This window comes from Oryzias melastigma, linkage group LG17 (assembly GCF_002922805.2).
Source record: "Oryzias melastigma strain HK-1 linkage group LG17, ASM292280v2, whole genome shotgun sequence".
Taxonomy (NCBI): Eukaryota; Metazoa; Chordata; class Actinopteri; order Beloniformes; family Adrianichthyidae; genus Oryzias; species Oryzias melastigma.
In genome coordinates this window covers 31,591,702-31,599,701 of record NC_050528.1, presented here as the reverse complement: position 1 = coordinate 31,599,701, position 8,000 = coordinate 31,591,702, and the positions used below count along the sequence as shown (strand labels likewise).

General features: G+C 41.5%; 1 long non-coding RNA gene across 2 annotated transcripts in view; it reads right to left on the bottom strand.

Moving 5' to 3' along the window:
* The window catches only part of LOC112151760, a 26,340-nt gene that overhangs the window by 4,373 nt on the left and 13,967 nt on the right, over window positions 1-8,000 (bottom strand). The window contains exon 3 of one of the 2 annotated variants that reach the window (XR_002920183.2): window positions 2,136-2,321. The exons of the other annotated variant lie outside the window; for it this stretch is intronic. This is a non-coding gene — a long non-coding RNA (uncharacterized LOC112151760). The remainder of the gene's footprint in view (window positions 1-2,135; window positions 2,322-8,000) is intronic. 2 annotated transcript variants of the gene reach the window in all.

The following is an 8,000-nucleotide window of genomic DNA, read 5'->3' as shown; positions in this document are numbered from 1 at the left end:
CGTGGTACTGGACGCGAACCGGAGCCGGGTTAGGGTGCAGGAGCTCTCCAGGTCCTAGCGCGGGCCGGTTTTAGCTCGCAGCTCGGTGTTTGGAGACCCGCCTGTGTTCTAGTGAGAGCAGCCGGTGAGTTGAAGGGCGGGACGCCCCCGCGCGCGGTATGAAAAGACACGTATGAGAAAATCCGCGATTAAGGCGTCAAAAAAATTGTCGGCGTCAAGCACATGTCAGGTTAACGCGTTTTTAACGCGACAAATCTGACAGCCCCAATTTTTTTAAATTAAAATGTGCTATTTTATCTTTACATGAGTAAATACAAAGAGTAAATTCAAATGCAAGTCATGATCATGTTTACAAAATATATATTTTTTAATTTCAGCCTTTGTTTATATATAGTGAGACAAAATAGTAAACAGACAAATGTTGTTAGACCCGCTTTTTCTTTCAGTTTTCTCACTGCTCCCCCAGGGGATGGGTCAAATACGGAGAACACATTTCACAGACATACGTATGCATGTGACAACCAATAGACTATAACTTGATCTAATTCTTTTGTACCAGACGGCTTGTGTTTTGTGATTGATATGGTAACCGAGTGATTGATAGTGCAGAATAACAAATTGTACAATCAACAATTCACTATGCAATGTACTAAATAAGAAGGAAATGTGTGTCCCTAATTAGTAGAAGTCCTCTTCTTGAGTACAGAGCTGTAAAATCAGAAACATTAAAAGTTGTGTTTAATGTAAAAGTAATCACTTATTCACAAATTTTTCACGTGCTCAGTTTTGACAAATGGCATACGTACTTGGACAGTTGGCGTTCTCCTTATATGTTTGTCGTTGAACAGAGGTGTGAATCCAGAACCACTTTGGGTCTCATTTCACTGAGATTTGAAAAACAACCAAAATAATTTCAGACAAGCTGGCACTCTGTGCTTTTGAAATTTATTCTTGCTAAAAGTCTCAACAACCTTTTCTGGGTGGACAGCAGTCGTCCCGATGTATGTGTCACTTTGTCGTCATTGTTTCAATCCATGAGCAGATCCGTTTCATGCAGCTCTTGGTAAGAGTCCATCCCTTCCCTCCTTCAGTGAAGGAGCAATCTTTTTTTCATTAGCCTTTTTATTTGCTTCTAACTGATCCACTTCAGGGGTACCACACAGTTTATTTGGATACTCTTAATTACAAAAGGAGATAGTCCGCCGTCCACGCCAAAATGAACACGTCTCTCGCCCTCCTAAGGGCCAATGTAGCTTGGAGCTGGACACTCTGTGATTACATTTTCCAGAATGGATGAACTTACTGAAACACTAACCAGACTTAAGCCTTTTTTGGTTTAACAGAGCAGAAAAGGTCATTCCTGGACATCTTTGCTGTGAAAAGCATTAAGAGAAGAAACGTTATCTGATTTGCTAAAGGGCTGTGGGCCCTGACAAGCTGAACTACAAGGAACTTTATTTCCAGATGCCCATTTAGGAAGTTTAAGTACTTTTAGCAGCTTTCCATTTTTCTCACTGTTAATAAAGAACCACTCAATTAAAACATTGTTTTCTGTGTTTTAACATGTTCTTCTGGCATTTTTCTTATGATGGAGGACATCGCGCTGTGATGGCCACACCTGGAGGGAACGTCTGGTGCATCTGGACTGTCTGAAACGTCTGGAGTGTCTGGTGTGCGATTGTTCTGTTTCAGTGTTTAATACATTAACTTGCGGCTTGGATTTGTATATTCATGCATGCACAAAGACTGCAAAAATGTATGTTGAGTTGAACAGAACTCAGAACCCTTTTATTTCTTCTCTCTCTTGTTCCCAAACTTTTCTACCGGAATGAGGAAAGGGATGTTTACGCTTCTCCTGCTCCAGCTAATCGAACCTCCTCCTTTTTTGGAATAAAACTCAGCAATGAAACCATGAAATATACTCGGGAAGAGCTCCTGCTCCCCCGGTATTCTGGCTTTCCAACTTAAGTGGATTTAAAAAATTGGACAGAGGTTCTACCAGGTCGGTGTGGTGCTGGTGACAACAGCAGGCCAGCTCAGAGGAGGAAGCGGGGAAAGAGGGGAGAAATGAGGCAAAGGCTGAAGAGACTCTCCGGGATCCCGAAAAGCACTCCGTTCCCCTCTGTTCTACTCACCAATGTTCGCTCTCTTCGAAACAAACTGGATGAACTACACGCCAACATCTCGTGTCAGTGGGCTTAGAAAGATGCTAGCCTGATCTGCTTCACTGAAACATGGCTGGACAGCACCATCGTGGATTCACACCTCTCCCTTGATGGGTTCGGGACCCCAATATCCCTGGACCGCGACACTGTGAGTAGCTGGAAAAAACAGTGATTACAGTGGTTACAGTGGTTATTGTGAGCAGAGAGGACCAAAAAGTTCATTTTGTGTTTCATGGTTCTATTCAAGTTAAATGACAGCACAACAGCATCGTATATACTGATGTTTACGTTTTTTTCTGGTGCACAAGTCACAATGAAAAGAGTTGGAATATGAGAATGTGATTTTTTTTCCATAATTGCCACTTGTTAGACATTTTTCAAAAACAATATATATTAAAAAGCACTGCAACTTTTGACACAACTTTTCCCAAAAGCTGTCGCAACATCAGGAGTTTTAGGCCACAACAATCATAAAAATCTGCCGCGAAATCCTGAAGGATCTGATTTACACAATTTGTAACTGAATTATAAAGCATGACATTAAAACACTGAATGGCAAAAGGCTACGTGCAGAAAAAGTGTAGGTGAAAACTGATCTAGACTGTCGCTAATCTAGTTTACACACATCATATCAAGCTCATACATATAGTACTTACATATAGTACTTACATGTACCACTTTGTTAGCTTGGATTCTATGCACTGAGCTGTGTGACGTATTTCTGGTTTAAAATAAGACTGGTTGTTTTATCCAGGTGTGGCTAACTGTATACCATGGCACAAATCCTCACAGAAAATATGGTTGTTTTCTAACTCTTACCAGAAGCCCAGCCCCAAAGCTTTTGTCTGCGCCATCTTCCCAAGACAACAACAATCCACAGTGTCCGGTGAAGCCGTCAGCAAAGAGTAGTGTGGTCAGGTTTTTAATAATCACAATTATAGTATTGACCACCTCTAAAATTAGCAAACAGAAACTAATTTTCATTCAAGTCATGAACTAACTGTTAAAATTTTTTGTTTCTTTTCAGGAATCAACCAAGCAACAAAGAGTGAAGAATAATTAATCGACAGAAGCTGAAGTTGTGTGTGTACATATATCAATCAAAGTCATTTCTGTATATAAACTGCTGCACTACTGCAAAAACTGACATTTGCACATGTAAACAGGGATTTTCCTAAAATATAACTAATAACATGCATGAGGAGTAGTGTAAGGTAAAGTTAAAGGGTAACCAAACATTAAAAATCAACTTTTTTTTGTCTGTTTATCTCTATAAACAAGGCTTTAAAAGTGCTGCATATTTTTTGACTAATTAAAACAAACTTGTTTAATTCTTGAAAATGTAGTCAAAAAACATCTGTGTGCTCTGCCCTACAGGTTGAATTGATGCACTACAGTTGAATTTCATGATTGGTCAAACTGTTTAAATCCTACATCATTTCAGAAGTCTCGCGTCATGATCTGCAGCTCCAGTAATAAGAGCAGTCCTGTTCTCCAGTCCCACCTCTATGACTGGATTTTCACATTTCGGCTGTGGGTGGAGTCAGACTCCAACTTCCCTGTTTGTTTACTCTTTAACCCTTTTGCTCTCTCGTGGGGTCCAGATGACCCCTCCCTTACACTGATGTGTGATCCTCCCATGACAAAGGTGGACAGCATTTTATGTCTGCCTGAGACACCAATGAAGATAAAAAAAAAAAAGAAAACATTGAAAAAAAAAGTTACGTGCGCTGCCTTGTGGGGTCCAGATGACCCCACTTATAATGTAAACATACCAGGATAGCACAAGGGTTACAAAGTCTTGTCCATAATTGATTATGAGCATTGAACATACATTATTTCAGCTTAGAGCCATTACAAAAATAATGCTTAGGGTTGTAGACTATGGCTGTCAACACCATGATATATAGCAGCTTATTATATTCTCCTCATTATGATTAATAACATTGGAAGGTATTCCATTCTTATCAGGATGGAAAATGTAATTAGCTGCCTTGGCTGCTCTTGCAGCCAGGCGTCCTCTTGCCTGCTCGCTTCCACAAGATGAAACACCCAGTTTACAGCAGAAGACTTCATTCCCGGAGTGAAAACTGTAGCATTTTATGTCCTATAGATTTTTACCCAAGTAAATACTACATTTAATAACTTCATTCCATGAGTAAAATTAAAATAATAATAATATTTTATCAAAAAGTAGTCGGAAACGACTTGAAACTTGATCGTGTTGCATCTTCCAAGCATCAAACACAACTGAATCATTTTAGAGGAGATCTTGCACTCATTTAGAGGTGACTCTTCAAATAATGCAAAACTTCATAATTACAGTTAATTAAAATTTGATTGACAGCTCAAGAGAACTGATTGCCTAAAAACTATCTAATGACAATAAGACTAGGAGTTCTTTTAAAATATGGCAAACAACAAAAAAGGTGATGTGTAAAATGTAGTTTTAGCATATCTTAAAACTGATGACTGATGAACAATGTGACGTTGGATAAATTCCACATTACAGAATTGTAGCAGTGTTTATAAAGCATATTAATATGAATAAACTGGTTAGTATGCAAATGAGTTTAAAATTTGGCCAAAAAACAGGAATCAATTCATTCATTTCAAAATTCATATAAACAAAAGTGTTCACATTTTGAAAACTGTTAACCCTTTTACACCAGAGTAAGGATGTAACGATTCTTCATGAATCGGTTAAAAACCGAAAACAAACTTTTCAACATGTTCATCATTGCAGAAAATTAGCTGAGTGGGTGTGGACTGTCCAGTGACACTCTTCTGAAGTTGTGTGAAAGACAAGACAAGTTAAGTTTGTTACCACATAAATAGAGATGTTGAAATGAATAACACACCTCTTGATTTCTGATCATCTCAGTATTGTTTATTTGTAATCAATGCTTCCTGTTAATAGGAAAACAGACAGTTTGATGTAAGGGGCAAAGAGAAATTCACTTCATTGTGTTAAGAAACTAATCGAAATCATGACTTTAAAACTGTGAATTGAATCGTGGCTTGATTGTATTGTCCATCCCTACACCAGTGCTTTTACATCAGAGTTCACATTCCTTCGACTGTGTAACAGTCAAATTGGTAGAGTAGCTCTTTGGGGACGTTCAGACTTCCGTTAATGTTGAGGTCTTCAGTTTTTAGCCTCATGGGACTGAAAAACACTCAGCTTGTCTTACTGCTCCTTCTTTTTCTGTGACGGTAACACTCAGGTTTTAAGACCTTTTAATTTTTAAATCTATGTAAAGGGAAGTGTAATAAAAAAAATAGCAACAGAATAAATTTTAATTTTTGATGCAGCTCAAAAGTGAGTTGTGTTATTTTCAGAAGAGACCTGCTAGCACCTTGTGGGGTCCTCGAGGGCTACCTGGTGCCCGCGGGCACCATGTTGGTGACCCCTGGTCTACATAGACGAGATTTTGATATATTCCAACACCTTCGAGGAGCATGTATCTCATGTTTGGCAAGTCCTCCAGCACCTCATCGACCATCAACTCTATGTCAAACAAGAAAAATGTGAGTTCCACCAGATGTGTCTCTTTCCTGAATTATGTCATCAGTGCTCTGGGGGTGGCCATGGATCGCAAAGAGGTGGACGCCGTGCTTCAATAGCCACAACCCACGACCATCCGGAGCTCCAGCAGTTCATGGGTTTCGCCAACTTCTATAGACGCTTCATTCAAGGTTTTAGCACAGTGGCAGCACCCCTTATATCTCTACTCAAGGGGGGTCCACAACAACTATATTGGACACCGGAGGCATCCACAGCCTTCAACAACCTCAAGACCTGTTTTTCTCAGGCTCCCATTCTCTGCCATCCAGACCCCACCACGCAGTTTACCGTGGAAGTCAATGATTCCAGCACCGGCATTGGGGCCGTGCTGTTACAACGTCAGGGCCAACCTCCTAAAACTCGCCTTCTACTCCTGTTAACTGAGTGCTGCTGAACGCAACTACAACATGGGAGACCAGGAGCTCCAGAGTGGAGACATTGGTTGGAGGCTGCAGCAGAACCATTATTAGTCTTGACCGATCACTGTAACTTGGAGTACATCCGTTACTCAATCCCTGCCAGGCATGCTGGTCTTTGTTCTTTCTTTTCCTGCTTTAGATTCCAGATCACCTACCACCCGGAGTCCAAGAATGGAAAGGCAGACGCCCTCTCTCAGCTCCACGATACCACAACTGACGCTACCTCTGTTCCAGAGACTATTGCGTCACCCACGCTTGTTCTGGCTCCTGTCCAATGGGATGTCATGACGGAGCTTGCAGAACTCAACGCACAGCACCCGCCTTCTCCATCATGTCCCGAGGACTGAAGATATGTGCCTCCATCTCATCGCCAACGAGTTCTCCACCTGGTTCATGACACAGCCGCAGCTGGACGCACAAGTACCAGCGCCACTCAAGCTCTCATGACAAATCTGTTCTGGTGGCCCACTTTACAGGCGGATGTGACTCAGATCGTCACCCAGTGTTTAACCTGTCAGAGAACAAAGGTGCAACGCCAACATCCATCGGGTCTCCTCTAACCACTACCTGTGCCCCATTGACCGTGGTCCACATTGCCATGGATTTCTTGACGCATCTACCTTGATCACAGAACAACACAACCATCCTGACAGTGGTCGATTGGTTCTCCAAGGCCTGCCAGTTGATTCCTCCACCCAAACTCCCATCACCATTGGCGACCACCGAGAACCTCCTTAACCATTTATTTTGTTATTACGGCCTGCCCGAAGATATCGTGTCAGACCGGGCATTAACATAAGTCTCACCTCAGGTTACCATCCTCAGTCTAACGGCCAGGTGGAACGACTCAACCAGGAAGTCATCTGCTTCCTGAGGACCTACTGCCATCAGAGGCAGGATGACTGGAGCCGGTTCCTGGTCTGGGCTGAGTACGTCCAGATCTCCATAAAGAAGGTTTCTACTGGACTCTCGTTCTTACAGTGTGTCCTGGGCCCCCTTTCTTCCCCTGGGCGGGGGGTTCCTCAGAACTCCCAGCTGTAGACGACTGGTCCGTCGCTGTGAGGAAACATGGGAAGCTGCTCACATCCAGCCACTGGTTTTGCTCAAAATGCCCCAAAATATCATCTGTATTCCTCCACTCATGGGGATTAACTTTCAGTAGGAGCGTTAGGAACCCTTTTCACGCATTAGTTTCTTGTAGGACAGTTTAGAGGCGGAGCTCCATCCGCCATCTATTGTTTACAAGGACCGAAGCTCATTTTTGGCTGAAAGTCTAGCTAAAATGTTCTAATCTATGGTACATTTTGCAAAGATAAAATATGAAAATCCCTAATGAATACTTTTCTCACTACCACAAAAGTTCTAGTATGATGAATCTTTTTTTAATACTTGATGATTTGGGTTTGTCGCTACTGCAGGCTACAAAAAATAAAAAAAAGAAAATGCTCCGCCGTTAATGCGGAACCTCACCTAAACGTTCAATCAACACTCGCTCGTATTTTCTTTAGAACTGTCCTTCCACTCATTATTTATAGTTATGTTAGTATTATTGTGTTGGGATGGATGGGATTTCTGACCATTACTGTTCTATAAATGAACGAAGCTTCATTCTGTAGAAAGCAGCACGTGGACCGCAGCGCTCCACCTGAGGACAGGTGTGTCTGTGGGGGGAGGATGAAACTCCTCCTCCCGGACTAGCAGCTGATCACTAAATCATGTTTGTTTGTGATCTTAATGAATGTAACGAACGGTTCAAGGGAAACCCTTTATAATAAGATTCCTTAACAAGCTTTGTTAACACATTAATAAGCATTATTAACATTCTTATAAGGTGTTAGTAAGACATTT